At 32.7% G+C, this 16,617-nt stretch overlaps 1 non-coding gene across 1 annotated transcript; it reads right to left on the minus strand.

The window, feature by feature from the left end:
- Positions 1-704: 704 nt before the first annotated feature.
- On the minus strand, positions 705-811 carry LOC126933349 (U6 spliceosomal RNA). Its single transcript, XR_007718571.1, has one exon. It is a non-coding gene; the product is annotated as a U6 spliceosomal RNA (small nuclear RNA).
- Positions 812-16,617: the final 15,806 nt, after the last annotated feature.

Raw genomic sequence — 16,617 nt, forward strand, 5'->3', positions numbered from 1 at the left:
TATATTTAGGATGGTTAGCTCTTCTTGTTGAATCAATCTCTTTACCATTACATAATGTCCTTCTTTGTCTTTTTTTTTTTTTTAATCTTTCTTGGTTTAAAGTCTGTTTTGTTAGATACTAGGATTGCTACCCCTGCTTTTTTTTTCTTTCAATTTTCTTGGTAAATTTTCCTCCATCCCATTATTTTGAAACTTTGTGTGTCTTTTTCACGTAAGATGGGTCTCCAGAATATAGCACGCCAATGGGTCTTGACTCTTTGTCCAATTTGCCAATCTGTGTCTTTTAACTGGGGACATTTAGCCCATTTACATTTAAGGTTAGTATTGTTATGTGTGAATTTCATCCTGTCATCATGATGCTAGCTGGTTATTTTGTACACTAGTGGATGGAGTTTCTTCTTAGTGTCTTTTGCCTGCATATTTTGATGTGTTTTTGCAGTGGCTGGTACTGTTTTTCCTTTTCATATTTAGTGCTTCCTTCAGAATGATGAAATGATGAAATCCATCAGCATTTGCTTGTCTGAAAAGGATTTTATTTCTCATTTGCTTATGAAGCTTAGTTTGGCTGGATATGAAATTCTGGGTTGAAAATTATTTTCTTTAAGAATGTTGACTATTGTCCCCCACTTTTTTGTGACTTGTAGAGTTTCTGCTGAGGAATGTGCTGTTAGTCTGATGAACTTCCCTTTGTAGTTAGAAGCTCCAGAAATATGGAACGCTTCACGAATTTGAGTGTCATCCTTGTGCAGGGGCCATGCTAATCTACTTGGTATCGTTCCAATTGTCGTATATGTGCTGCCAAAGTGAGCACCCCTTTCTTTTCTTGACTTTGTATTTGATATTCTCCTTTTCTCTGTATCAAATGAGAAATCTGAAGTCATTCATTGAGACCATTTATCTTTTGCTATACAAATGTTAAGAGCTATTACTTTTCCTCTGAATACTGTTTTAGCTAAATCACATAAATGTTGCTTTTTAGTGTTTTTACTTTTCAGATCTAAATAGTTTCTATTTAATCTATTGATATCCTTATTGAATGATAAATTATTGAAAATTACTTAATTTTAAAACTTTTAAATTTCCAAATATTTAAGTATTTTATTTTGCAATTGACTTCTAATTTAATTTATACATTCTGATAATAGAGTGATATTTTTCTTCTGACTGAAGACATTCTTTAACATTTCTTATAGTATAAATCTGCTAGTGAGGAATTATTTCAGATTTCAGATGTCTGGAAATATATGTATTTTGTCTTCATTTTTGAAATATGTTTTCAGTGGTTATAAAATTTTGGATAGATAGATAGTTTTTTTCTTTCAGAACTTTGAAGATGTCTTCCCCTTGGGATAGTTAAAGTAGTGTGATAGGTATGAGGAAAATGGTGTGGGTAGCTTTTATTCAGGATTCTCAGGTTCCTGAGTTTGCTACCTTATTTTGGGGCATAGACATTCATTCTGTTAAAAGTAACAACAGGTAATATCCTGAAGCCAAATGTCATAGTGAGTTGCTCTTTTTCCTTTTTTGAAATCTTCTAAAGCCTGTGAAAATCTAAAGTTACTTCTGAATTTTCTCTGCAACTCCTTCTCACTCCACTTATGTTGGGCACCATCTTCATATGACACATCTGTTTATTTAGGTAGTGTATCATTAGTTTAACCTGGAATGAAACTCTTTGACTGTTGACTGCTCAGTATGAGTTGGAGAGGTGGAGCAGAGATGCTAAGCAATTAGAATGAATGAAGTATTATAATGTCCATGACAGTTAATTTTTAAAATATAATTTCAACTCTTATTTTTGATTCTGATGATATAAGTTCAGGTTTGTTAGATGGGCATATTGTGTGACACTGAAGTTTGGGGTACAAATATCCCCATAACTCAGATAGTAAGCATAGTACCCAATAGGTAGTTTTTCAGACTTTTTCCCCCTTCCTCCTCCCCTCTTCAAGTAACCCTCTGTCATTCCCATCTTTATGTCCATGTGTACCCAACACTTAGGTCCCACTTACAAGTGAGAACATTTGGTATTTGGTTTTCTGTTCCTGCATTAATTTGCTTAGGATAATAGCCTCCAGCTGTATCCCATGTTGCTGCAAAAGAAATTATGTCATTCTTCTTTACAGCTGCATAGTATTCTGTGGTGTATATGTACCACATTTTCTTTATCCAATCCAATGTTGATGGGAATCTAAGTTGATTCCACATCCTTGTTATTGTGATTGTGAATATCTGTGATGAAAATACAGGTGGAATAATTTAGTTTCCTTTGGGTATATACCTAGCAACAATATTGCTAGGTTGAATGATAATTCTATTTTTAATTATTTGAGAAATCTTCAAATTGTTTTCCGCAGTGGCTGGAGTAATTTACATTTCCACCAACAGTGTATAAGTATTCTGTTTTCAATGCAGCCTCACCAGCATCTTTAATTGTTTGACTTTTTAGTAATAGCCATCCTTATTGGTGTGAGATGATATCTTATTGTGGTTTTAATTGCATTTCTCTGATGATTAGTGATGTTGAACATTTTTTTCACGTGTCTGTTGGCCACTTCTATATTTTCTCTTGAGAAGTGTCTGCTCATGCCTTTTGTACACTTTTTAATGGGCTTATTTGTTTTTCTGCTTGTTGAATTGTTTAAATTCCTTACAGATTCTGGATGTTAGACCTTTGTTGGATGCATAGTTTTCTCCCATTCTGTAGGTTGCCTGTTTACTCTGTATATAGTTTCTCTTGCTGTGCAGAAGCTCTTGAGATTCATTAGGTCCCATTTGTCAATTTCGGTTTCTGTTGAAATTTCTTTTGAGAACTTAGTGGTAAATTCCTTCCCAAGACCAATGTCCAGAATATTTTCTAGGTTTTCTTGTAGGATTCTTATAGATTGAATTCTTGCATTTAAATCTTTAATCCATTTTGAGTTAATTTTTGTATAAAGTTAAAAGTGGAGATCCATTTTCATTCTACATTTGACTAGCCAGCTATCCCAGCACCATTTAATGAATAGGAAATAATTTCCCCATTGCTCATTTTTGTCAATTTTGTCAAAGACCAGATGGCTGTAGGTGTCATGGCTTTATTTCTGGGTTCTACAGCTTGTTCCATTGGTCAATGTGTCTACTTTTATATTAGTAAAGAAAAAACCTGTTTGGGTTACTGTGCCTTATGGTATAGTTTGAAGTCAAGTAATATGATGGCTCTGGCTTTGTTATTTTTGTTTAGGATTACTTTGGCTACTTGAGCTCTTTTTGTTGTTGTTGTTTCCATATGAATTTTAGAATAGTTTATTCTAATTCTGTGAAAAATAATGTTGGTAATTTGATAGAGATAGTATTGAATCTGTAGATTGCTTCAGGTAGTATGCTCATTTTCATGATATTGGTTTTTTCCTTCTATGACATGGCATGTTTTTCCATTTGTTTGTGTCTTCTATGATTTCTTTCAGCAGTGTTTTGTAGTTCTACTTGTAGGATTCTTCACATCCTCAGTTAAATGTATTACTAGCTATTTTTTTCTGATTATTTTAAATGGAATTGCATTCTTGATTTGACTCCCAGCTTGAATGCTACTCGTACATAGCAATGCTACTGATTTTTGTACATTAGTTTTACATCCTGAAATTTTACTGAAGTTGTTTATTAGCTCTAGGAGCCCTTTGTCTAAGTCTTTAAATTTTATGTAAAATTATATCATGTCCATGATAGTCTTAATAGGTCTGTTTTTACTGTTTGTTCTGAAACTTAAGTATAGTTTGCTTTGGTTTAAATGGATCCATTTTCTCCTGCCTAAGTTGTGGGCTATAGTTTCAGTATTTTTTTTTTCCTTAACATTTTTATTTCTAGTATACAGAAATTCTTAAAGGTCTCTCTAACAGCATTTTTTATTAAAATTTAAAACATATTTTATATGTTTTTAGGATAACAGTATTCATACCAGTTATTAAATAGTAAAGATATAAAATAGATGTAAGAATATTAGTAAAACAAAAACTGAGTTTCCAATAGAGACCGATATTAAAAAAAGAGAGAGAAACATTTCCCCGTATTTGGCCACAGAACATTGTACAGGTTTGGTACATTGTGAGGCTGGTGCAATGAATGTGGTAAGTTTAAGTCAGAGATGCCCAAGATTGGTAGAGTTGTTCAAAAAGATTAACAAGGGCTTGTAAGGAAGAATTGCAACCATGGAACTGGTTGATCCTGGGAAGAAATGACAGTAGTGCCCCTAAAACATGGTGGTAACGTCCAGTGATGGCAAAGCCAGTTTTAGGAGCAGTGGGACCAGTAGAGGTAACAACGTAAATTAGAAGTGGTGTTCAGTGACCACATCAGAATAGGTGTGAGGTTGCTATGGGGTGATGGTGCTTGGTGAATGGTATGTTGTGAGCAGAAGCAGCTGCACTGGTTAGTAAAAATGGCATTGTTGATAACAATCATGCCAGAAGCTGAATCATAAAATCGAATAAGTAGCATGAAACTATAAATAGCATGTATTGCCAGTGACACTTTGTTCATAATGTGTGAAACACTCTCTAATCAATTCCTATTAGCATGTAGGAAGATATACCAATAAAATGTTGATTGAAATGTTTTTTTTTTTTTTTTTTCTGTAGAACCATAGCCTTCTATCAATTTATTAATGACTTTGAATTGATTACCTGTGTCCTGGCTCAGACCTAGATTGGAAGATTCCATTTCTTTCCCCAAAGTCACCAATCCAGCTCATATAGGTTTATCAATTTTTCAATAATGTATAAATATGCACTTCAAACTTATACATTTTCTTTTTTGTGAGACAGGATCTCACTCTGCCACCCAGGCTAGAGAGCAGTTGCACAATCATGACTCACTGCAGCCTCGACCTCCCTGCCTCAAGTGATCCTCCCACCTCAGCCCCTAGGGTAGCTGGGACTACAAGTACGCATTACTATACCCAGCTAATTTTTTTGTACCGTTTGTAGAGACAGGGTTCACCATGTTGCCCAGACTGGTCTCAAACTCCTGGGATCAAGAAATTCACCCTCCTCGGCCTCCCAAAGTGCTAGGATTACAGGTGTGAGCCACTGCGTCCAACTCCACAGATTTAATTTTCATCAAGGCAATTAAATGTGTGTCCTATTTATGGCTGTAATATACATATATATAGATAGAGATATAGTTGTGTGTGTGTGTAGTTTCTTCAACTTTAAGGGGAAAAGTGATGTCTGGTACAATTGAATTCTCTAGATAAGTGTAATGCGTTCTTGTTCATTTAGGAAAATATTTGGGCAAGAACCAGTTCAAGCCCAACAGATAAAGCTATGGGAGTGTAGCAAATATTAATATTCTACTAACATCTTCTCTTGATTCCTTTATCATTTTCTTACAGTCTGGTACCCAGTGTGTTTTCTGTCCTTACTGCTAGCATCTGCATCTCTTTTTGAAGGAATGCCCTCAGGCTTCTGGAACCCACTTTTCCTACACACTGAAAGAGTCAGAAGTCCTTGGAAATGTATATCTCTTTGGGTGCCGCCACTTTTTTTTATAACTAAAAGGTGCAGGAAAGTAAATTGTCTCCTCTACCCCATTGATGGGTAAAATGCTGAGCTATGAATTATAGTCTTCAGAGCTTCCCTGAAGTTTGAGTCTGCTACTTTTTTGGAATTTTGCTTGATTTAATACCATAATCCAGGATTTCTATGACACTTTCTGGCTCCCAGAGACACCTTTGTCCAGTTCTTCTGGACAGAAGTTGGAGTTGTCTTATTGTTTCAGTCTTCCGTGATATTGTGTGGTTCCATGTACCTTGGCCAACTTTGAGATAAAATGACAAGAGAAAATCAAAGAAAAAATAATGAGTATTCACTTCACACTCTGGACAACAGAGGTTCTATTTCCTGGTTTCTCTGGTCTCAGATAATTATTTCTCAGCATTTTGAGTACCTGATCATTTTTGCTGTGGCAGTACAATTCTGTAGTTGGTTAGAAACAAATATAGCCAGCCTTGGTTAGAACCAAGAAAGAAAAGGGCAAACAACAACAACAAAAATAAGCAAAGCACATAGATCCTCTTTCCAAACTTCTACATGGACCAATCCCTTTTCCCACCAAAATTATAACTAGAAATACATGGTATCTCTTAGAGTTTTGCTGTCAGCTTTTACTGGACAGTTACTGGATTCAGCCCACCCTTGGGTCAAGGCAGAGAGGCAAAGTTAGAATGGCCTCTGCCTCCTGCGAAAACTCATACTTACTAGAGTTTAGTACTAAATTTTTTACTTTAGTTCCCAATTTACCTGCTATGATTTTATTGTTTTATATGTTTTAGAGTACTCATATAATTTTAAAATATTTTGTCTACAATTTCAGTTGTAATCACTGGGAGATGGAAGTTGTGCTTACTCCATCTTGACCTAAATTTTCTTTATAGTTTTTATCTTTCTGTTGAAATTCTTTAACAGCTCATGTCTTTTGTCCACCTTTCTAGATTTAAAAAATATATATTTTTGTGGGTATTTTAAAATCCTTGTTTGACAATTCTTACATCCAAGTCATCATCGAGTTTAATTGTGTTGATTGATTTCTCTCTTGCCTTTTTTGTGTGTCTTTTGATTATTTTTAAACTAAATGCCTGATATTGTGTAAAAAATGGCATTTATGTCCAGAAGTAGGTGCTCCTCGTATTATTTCAGGCTGTTAATCTATGTGTGTATGTTGTGGGAGGGATGAGTAACTCTAACAAGTAATTGAGTTGGATTGATATTTTTCTTGTTGCTATCATTTCCTTCAGTGCACTGCAAACTTCAGATTCCTCCAGTGGTGAACTGCTCTTGCTTTGTGCTTAGTGTGGGGCCTAGGGACTCTCTCGGAAGTAGTGAAGCATTTCTGGGCCCAGGGGACAAAGTTTCTTGTTGTCCCTTCTCTCAGTGGCATAAGTTTTGGCTTTATATGAAAAAGATGTATAAAGGGAATGGACAGTGTTTTATGTTTGTTCTGGAGTCAGACGTGTTCACTACAGGCATATCTGTGCCACCTAGGGAAGCACTTTTCCTGCCTTGATTTGAGCACCTGAAAGTGGCCTGTGAAAGATAACTTTCGAGTGGATGTGAACTCCACTCTGCTTTTGTTTATTCCTAACTGGTAACTTCCTTTTGTGTTTCGTCAAAGGTGAAATGGTTTCTGTGTCTCATCTCTATTTGGAGGGGCGTTTCACTCTTTGGAATCCAGTTCACTTAGGTTCTTGTGGCTTCAGATCTCTGACGTTTCCATAAAGAATTATGATTTTGTAAATTAAATTTTTTTCTTACTGTTACAATTTTGTTTTCAGCTTCCAACTTTTAATGCAGAAGCAGAACTCTAATAATTATTTGAAAATTTTCCCTTTAGCTGCAGTGTAGAGAATCTATTTTAGTGAGGCCAGTGTAGATTGGGAAAATTAATTTAGAGGACCATTATTTTGGATATAAATTATAAGATGCTATTTTTGAAGGTCTATATACCATAGGAGAGTCAATAAGATAGATATTTACTTTTAACAGTTTTAGATTAAATATTATTCTCCAATAATTAAGAACCATAGTATTGGGGAAACAGTTTCGACTTATCTTCTTGATCTATCATCATAAATTGTTTGTTTCTATCTCTCGATTCAAAATGCCTTTCTACCTCCTCGATCATGAATAAATCCTAGCTAACAGGAAGGGAGAAAGATCAAAGGGAATGTAAACACCTTTCATTTTAAAGTCCCAACACAAAAGTTAAATCTGTTTCTTCTTGCATCTTGGTAGATAGAATTGATTTGTGTGCCATACTTAGCTGCAAAGGATACAGAACATTATAGTTTTTAACTGGGAACCAAATACCCTGGAAATTTAATACAGATGTAAGACAGAATGGATGCAAGCAGGACACCTTATTAGTCATCACCATGGTCTGTCTTTTCCTGACTAAATATCCATACTCACCCTTTTCCCCCCACACAAAAGGTATTCACAAATTATGAAAGGAGAAAATATCAGTGTTCCATATAATATATGCATTTAGTTCCAAGTCCAGGTTGTATCTTCTCATGACCAAGTGACCAATAAACTAAAAAAAAAAAAAAAATTATATGTAATCTTGAGCCAAGTCAATATATAATGATGCAGTAAGAAACATGACAAACTGTATTTTATATTCTATTTCAGAAAGGTAAGAATAGAATACATATAGTTGTCACAGTTACATGTCAATGTTAAAAATCTGCTGTGCAGAAACTCCGGAGACTTTCAACCTTGAGAGCAGGATACATTTTTTAGAAAGAAAAAATAAAAACTTTTCTTTTTTATTATGCCTCATGGCCTCCATGCTCTCACAATAAAATTTGCTGTCAGGGAGAAACTCTCTCGTGTATTATCCTCTGTGACCATATCTGTAGTGGCATTGTGCAGTATGCTGCTAGTGTCTACACACTTTTGATGACTCTTTCCGCTACTGTGGGCTTGGAGATCCAGGGCTGGCTTTAAGAGTCAAATAGACGTGGGCTTTGACAGGTCAAACTGATTAGTTTTTTGGCAACAGAATTTTTCCAAAATCTTATTGGACTTTCACTCTGTATGCTTCCACTCCTTTTCATGTGATAGTAACCACATGAAAAAAGCTTATCTTCACATAGTTCCTAACTCCAGGGATTACATTTTTCAATTGACTGGTCTTTGTGTATGGCCCATTCACCTCAACTTCAAGTTAATGATACTTACCTTATGGGTGTCATAAACAACAGATTTGTGGGAAGGCAACACCTGTAAACTGAGGAGAGATATTGGGGATGTTGGAATTTAAAAGACTTTGACACAGATACTTTTGAAGTAGCTGAGGTGAGAGAGGATGGGGTTTAGAAAAAGTTGGTAGAAGGTGAAATTGAAAGAAGAGGCAATATTTGATATGTATTTTGGAGGTAAGGCAGATAAAATAGGCTACTGGATTATATACTGAAAGACAGAGAAAGAGAAATTCACAGAAGATGTCGAGGGTTTTGACCAAAACAATTGGTTTGATTGTGACGCTATTGACAAAATGAATGATTGAGAAAAAGAAATATGTACAATGAGAACCAATGTTATTCTGGAAAATTTCTACTTGGTCCTTGGGTTTTACCACTGAATTCTTTATAAACTTGTTTAATCATACTTTTATTCTTTCTCTTGCATATTCTGAAAGCATAATTAATTCTAATATGCTATGCTATTTTTTGGTAGTTTTTTGGACTATGGAGTCAAGTTTAAGGTATGATGTGCTTTCATCAATTTCTTTTTTTTTTTCCAGATTTGAAGTTGAACTCTTTCTTTTTTTATTTTCTACTCTCATGTACCAACACTCACTTCTTGCCTGTGTTGCGATACGAATTTTAAAAGGTCCCTCATTCTGCTATAATCAGCCAGCTAAAACATCCTTTATATGCACAGAATAATTTTGCTTTTTTGTCTTCCAAAAATGCATACATGACTTTTAATGATGGCACTGAGAAAAGTCATCAGTAGATACGTACAAAATATAATCAGTGTTTTTAGCAGAAATAAGTGAGAACTCATAATTTAGGGACACTCTTCTAAGATCCACCATGCCAGAGTCATTAAAGAATCAGGTATGACATGAAAAAAATGAAGTCTGACTTCATCCCTTGCGAGGTGATCATCTAATCTTCTGTTCTCTTCTAACTTTCCTTCCTATATTCCAGAAAAAAAGACAGGAAATCTTTGGGAATCTTTTATAAAAATACAGATTAAATTAATAATATAGTCATTAAACAACAGGTGAAAATACGCTATATAAAAGATTGGCAAGATGTTTTATATTATTGTATCAAGATTTTTAACAGTGTTTAACAATTAGAGGGAACATAAATAATCACTAATTGTGCACAATATACTGCAGTGAAATAAGAGCCTGGTTATAGTTTTATTTTTTAAACATTTTTTCTTTAACGACTTCAAATGGTACTGAAAATTATTTCATAAGTGAATATTACTTCCTCTTTCAAATAGTAAAATAAATGGTCTATAAAGAGAACCAAAAAGAATAAAAGGAAAGTTACAAAATATGGGAAGGGTTGCTTGTGTCAGTTTAGATTTTAAACTACAGAGTTCCTAGCCTAAGCCTTTATAAAATGGCTTTAGACACTGGGCTATTAAAAAATATGTGTTCCCCCTAGAGTAATAGCTATGATGTTCATCTTATCTACTAACTAATTCTAAGAATGATTATTTTGGTATTTTCATGAGGCACTTTGTGTTATTCCTTAGGAGTAATAATTCTCCTTACCAGGGTAGGATTTTCCTTTATAGTTGCTTATACTTCTTTCTTCAGATAGTTCCTTAAAAACAGTCTAATAAAATGCCTATTACTAGCATGGAAAGCAAATGTAAGCCTTATTCAGCAGACATAATATTTTTCCCAGTAATAGTGTTTATATTGAAAACAAACTCCAAAGTGTTTGATGAACCTCTATATGAGAAATAAATGATCCTTTGGGAACACAGAAAAAACTAGAACTTCAATTTGTGTTAATTATGTAATCTGAAAATAAGAAAGAATTAAGCTGTACTAACAATATCTATATTGACATAAGAAATTTTATTATAGAAATATGTTCATTTTGTTACACAAATGAGGCATTTATGATTAACAGGTGTTCTCTTATTTTTTTATATAGGAAAATTAAATTCAGCATGGTAGAATTACCAGAACACGAAGAAGTAGGTGGCAGAAATAAAGCATGATGTCATCAACTTAGATAATAATGTTAGATTTTTAAAATTGGAGTATTATATAAAAGTATGGGATGTGGACAATGATTGAACATGGTCCTATGAATAAATTATTTTTATCCTGCTGTCTCAATTTTTAAAAAATGGCTCTGATCTCATATTTCTAACTCTAAGATGTTGAAGCTAAATCTTTGCTTGGGTTTAAAATCAGGCAACATATTTTTATTATACAACCAGCATTTTTGGTACATTAAAATGATGTCTAATATACAAAAAAAGTGTTCACTTATAACTTTACCCTTGCAACAAAGGAAACTTTGTTTTATGTGCTCCTTTTGTCTTACTATATAAGGCTATATACTTTTTATATTTGATACACTTTTCTATTTTATTCATTTATAAACCAAATTTTACATTATAACGTTGTTTGGAGGGCAAAAAAGAATAAAGTGAAGTTCCTCTAGATATTTCAGAGATACAGAAATTGTTGGTACAGTCAAAATTTGAGATGTCTTTTGGAATTTAAAGAAACCTTCATTCCATGTTACTTATTTTTTCACTTAGAAGTTGTCTGTTCCAAGTCTACTATCTCTCAATTATTGAGCAAGAGATTAAGGATATAACAATAAAAGAGAAATTCATAAATTTGAGTTTAATGCTTCAGTTGTCCAAAAGTCTTTTGCAGAATACATTGGTTAAAGCATCAGAAACTTTGCAAAAGTTTTACTTCATAGAAACTATAAAAAAATGATTGGAAGGATGAGTCCATAAAATCCCTGTTGGAAAGGATTATTTCACTGGAGGAAATTAATAGTTTATAGAAGTTTGGCACTCCAGGGACCTTGGAGGTCATGGAGCCCTTGACAGAGATCTAGGAAGTGACAAATATAAGCAGCTGTGTAGAGAGACTCTGTCTCAGGAGGGATTAGATTTATAGCAACTAAAAGAGACTCAGAACTACAAGATTTCGGAGAAGGAAACCTGGAAAAAATTAAGTTTCCTCTGACAGATAAAGCAACAGAGAAAGGATTTTGTTTGCACAGGATTTTAGAACACTGGAAATAGTTTGGCCCTAGCTGAGTCCACACCAATTTCCTGTCCGATAAGACAGAAGTCATTTGACGTTAACTCCATCAATAACTTTTCTATCACAAAATCTGCCTGTGGCATCTTCCTTTTTTCTTGTTTTATCAAAAATAATATTTCTGTTCTAACTTCTCTCTACTTGTCGACTTTTTTCTTCCTGTCTTTGCAAAGATGGAGATTTAGGAATCATTTCTGTCTTTCCTTGCAATCTCCAAACCACTTTTCAACAGTCTGCTAAAAATCTTAACCTGTAAGTTTCACTAGTAACTCAAATTGGGACCTTTGAAATAAAGCTCATTATCTTCCTCACAACCTCAAATCGATTTTTCACTAGACGCTACTCTTTCTGAGAACATAGCATTACTTGAACAGCCACTTTCCCAAAGAAGGAATCCAAATAGCTGATAATCATATAAACAGTGCCAATACATGTTATTCATAATTAATGAAATGCAAATAAAACCACAACATCCTAGTATTGACATGTTAAGATAGCTCAAATTAAATATCAGCAAGGTCTAATTGAACAAAAATTAATGACAACTCTTATATGAGCTGGTACGAGTATAAATTGATATGGGTTTGAAAAATAGTTTGATATTATAAGGTAGTTACTCTTGGCACCATTCACAACTTTTGACCCAGAAATTACACTCCCATGCTTATACTCATGATAATATGCTTGACAAAAATTATTACAAGAATGTTTACTGCAACATAAATCATAGCTCCAAAGAAGAGTGGATAAGTATATTGTGGTATATTCATGCAAAATAATACCTTCCATCAGTGGAATCAAATCAACTGCATAGCACAGATGAGTCTCACATAGCATAGATGCCATAGCATAGACGAGTCTCACAAACATGATATTAAGTAATGGAAATCAGATGCAAAAGATTATGTACTGTGTATTTCCATTTATATGTAAAGTTGTGAGTACTGAAAACCTAAAAGTTAGTAGAAATTCAATGAATTTTAAATATGTAGCTGAATAAATGAATGCTCTCTCCTAAGCCTATAATATTCTTGTTTGCTTTGTCTAGTCTTCCCTTACACATACTTCAAGCCCCAAATCACAGCTTAAAGACAAGACATTTTTCATCTTTATGCTCTTAGACCTTATAATGCCTATGTCACCGAATTGTATCACCATGTTATAAGTATCTTTTGACAAGATCGTTTTGTTAATTTATCTTTGTAGTTTTCATCTTCTCCTCTCCCACCCCCTATTTTCTAGCATGTAGCCTGAGACATGGACCTGTGTAACAATGCAATTGGTTTTTGAAATAATAAATGTTATTTAGCCTGAGTATTTGATGTCCTCAATAATATGTCTTTCAAATGCTATCTACTATTACATTTATGTTTCCATTCTTTCAAGTGCTTTTATGTATGAAAATATAGAACAATGCATTTTCATTTAATTATTTTATTCATGCTTTTTCTCTTTCTCTCTACTAATACCTTTCAAATTTATCTTGATTAGGCAAGAGATCCCTTAATCTCTTAAATAAAATATGATTTCTCCCTACATGATAAAATGCTTGTCACACATTCTATTTGATTTATATAAAAGTAATGTTAATCACAGCACTATTCACAATTGCAAAGACATGAGTTTACCTATGTAACAAACCTGCACTTGTACATCTGAACTTCAAATAAAAGCCAAAAAAAGTAATTGTGTATCTTTCTTATACTTCATGTTGGACTCTAAACTGCTTAAGGCTTGGGACAATTTATTAATGATTCCTTTGTCCCTTTATTGCCTAACTCTGCATGTTTCACATGGCAGGAATTTAGTAGAACTAAACTGAATTTCGCTAAATTAAACTAGCTAAGTGTGCCCTGTACTGAAATATTGTTACACAGTACAAATTAAAATGTGAGGTAAGAAGATTTTTAAGATCTAAGAAGCAATATCAAGCAGTAAAATCTGATGAGTTGAATTTAAAAATTTAACTTAATATATATTCATTTATAAATGAATAAAAGATGTTCTGCTAAATGTTGAAAGGCAGTACTTCCTAAGTTATCTATAATGATGGACTAGGCTATTTAAACTCCAATTTATTGTAGAGCAATTCTTTTGAAACACAATAAAATTGATTATAAGAAACTAAATTGTAAAAGCCAAATTGTGTGAAATACAAGTCTAAATTTTATTAGTAGATACAACAGATACAATATTTTAATTAAAACAAATAAGATATCATATATAGGCAAGTACAAGAGTTGTAAAACTGTGGCTACTATGTGCTGAAAGCCTGTGTATAGGTGATTAACATAATTTTATATTGTAACATTTTGGTCCACACATATAAATAAATGAGTGATATAGCAATTGCTCAAATTAAATGTTTATATAAGACACTTTGAATAAATACTGCTTATATCAATATTTAAATTTTTTGTATCAAATGAGATTTTTTGTTGTTGTATTTAATTTATTTAATCTAAATTACATAAATAACAGTGCTACATGTGTTGCAAATATACTTAAATAAACAGGTTTTGCATTTCATTTTAATGAAAGAGAAACCCATCTCACAGAATTATATTGTAAGGACTTAAAGAGATTTTAATGCAGTTTCATGACCCTCATAATGTTGGGTTTTGTTTTTCTACAAAATGAAACAAGGGGACTTCAGTTTGAAATCATTGAATTCACTTTCAATCCTTCATTAGTAGCCAGTTCAGTAATTTAATTTTAATATTACAGTTTAATTTAAAATCAACTTTTGATGAGATAGATTCTGTATTTGTGAATCTCTTATGTGTGAATCTTCCTTCTTCCTCTTTTGTAAAAATATTCTTTGTACAAATTTTGTAAAAATATTCTTCCCATTTTGTAAAAATATTACTACAGTAAAATGAAAAAGACAGAAAATCCCACAAAACCAGTGTATAAAGAATTGTTAGAAGGGAAATAACCACCAGTTCGTACAGCAAAGCATTGCCAAGTGCCCCAGAAGCCCTTCTAAATGTCCTATTCTGAAATAAATTCCTGTCTCTTTCCAAAACAATTTAATCCTTTTAAGGTACAATAATTTCCTACTAAAAAGTTTTATTACACAAAGGCACATCACTAGACAATATCACTTAATCATGTCAATTTTTACTAACTGATATATTTTTTGTCTTATTTAGTGTAACCCTCATCTCTTTCTTTGTCTTACAATTTATCTCTTGAAGGACCCTGGTGTTTGACCTAGAAAATTTTCCACTATCTGGATTTTGCTGGCTGCACAGTCACAGTACATTTTAACATGATTCTCTGTCTTTTGTATTTTCTAAAAGTTGGCAACTGGATCCAGAAGTTTAATCAGACTCAGATCCTTTTGTCAAGACTAAAGGGAGTGTCGGGCAAGACTACAGGAAACATAAAAACTCCAGCCACCTCTCTATTTGTAACATTAGCATTACAACATTTGTAATGTTGAGGCTTAATGTGCAGATTTACTAATTCATTGTGGAAGGGGTTATAAAATGGTGGTATTATAATTCTACCATTTCTTTTTAATATTTTCATAAAGATGTGCTTTTATTTTGTTATGTGATAATACAATTTATAAAGGAAAGGGAGGTTAAAAAATCTATCATTTCCCATTATTCCCCAGCTTTCAAGATGATGGATAAATTTCTTATCCTCTAAAATTGATAATTTTGTTTTTTCATAAAAATATTGTGGGCTCATAGATTTAAGCATGTTTTATGGGTAACAATCCATTGCAATTTTTATCATTGTTGAAGCTCAAGTTACTCAATTTTTTAACAGTGATAGTCTCTCTAATTTAGCTTGTGATTTTATTTCAAATGAGACTGGCAGTTTTCAACAGCTGATTCTTCCTCATGATCTGGCATGACAAAATATTATTGCACCATCTTTTACATTTCCTGTTCTAAACCTGTAATTAGCTATTTTTTCAAGAGCTCTATGAAGTTAAAAATGGTATTTTAATATTTTTAGATGGTAGCCTTTTATTATTAAAAGGCTGTATCTGGACTTTCTAAGATGACAGAGATGTTAAAAATTATCTATGTAGCTAGCTAGCTATCAAAATTAATAATTTTATATTGTCAATTTAGTTTGACTTTTTAATGGACTCGTACAGTATTTATTCTTTTGTGTCTAGCTTATTTTTCCTCAGAATACTGGTTTTGAGATTTTTCCATGTTGTTGCATGTATTAGTCAATTTCTTTTTATTGAGGATTAGGATTTTACTTTATAGTTATGCTATAGTTTAAGGTTTGTTCATTTGATGATGGACAATTGAGTTAAGCTTTTCTTATTATAAACAAAGCTGACATAACCATATATATATAAACCCTTGTATGGGTATATACTTTTATTTCCCTAAAAGTAGAATAGCTGGTTACATGGCAGACATATGTTTAACTCTTTAAGAAATAGCTGAAATATATTCTAAAGTTCTTGCAATACTTTACATTCAAATTCACAGTGTATGAAAATCTGAGTTTTTCTACATCTTCATCAACATTTGATTTTGTTAGTCTTCAATTTTAGTCTTTTAATTGTTCTTCACTAATTGTATATAGTATTTTTTATATATAATATTATATAGTATTAATATAATAATATAATATTAATATTAGGTAGTATTTTATATATATAATTGTATATAGTATTTCAATTTTAGTCTTTTAATTGACTGTTCTTCACTACATTACATATAGTATTTTAAGTCTTGGAAATCGAAAATGCTACTTTGTGGTAAGTCCTGAAAGAACAATGTTTCTTTCATATTGGATTCTTTTGGTTTTTACCTTATTTCTTTATGC

The sequence above is a fragment of the Macaca thibetana genome, chromosome 12 (genome assembly GCF_024542745.1).
Source record: "Macaca thibetana thibetana isolate TM-01 chromosome 12, ASM2454274v1, whole genome shotgun sequence".
In the NCBI taxonomy this organism is placed as follows: Eukaryota; Metazoa; Chordata; class Mammalia; order Primates; family Cercopithecidae; genus Macaca; species Macaca thibetana.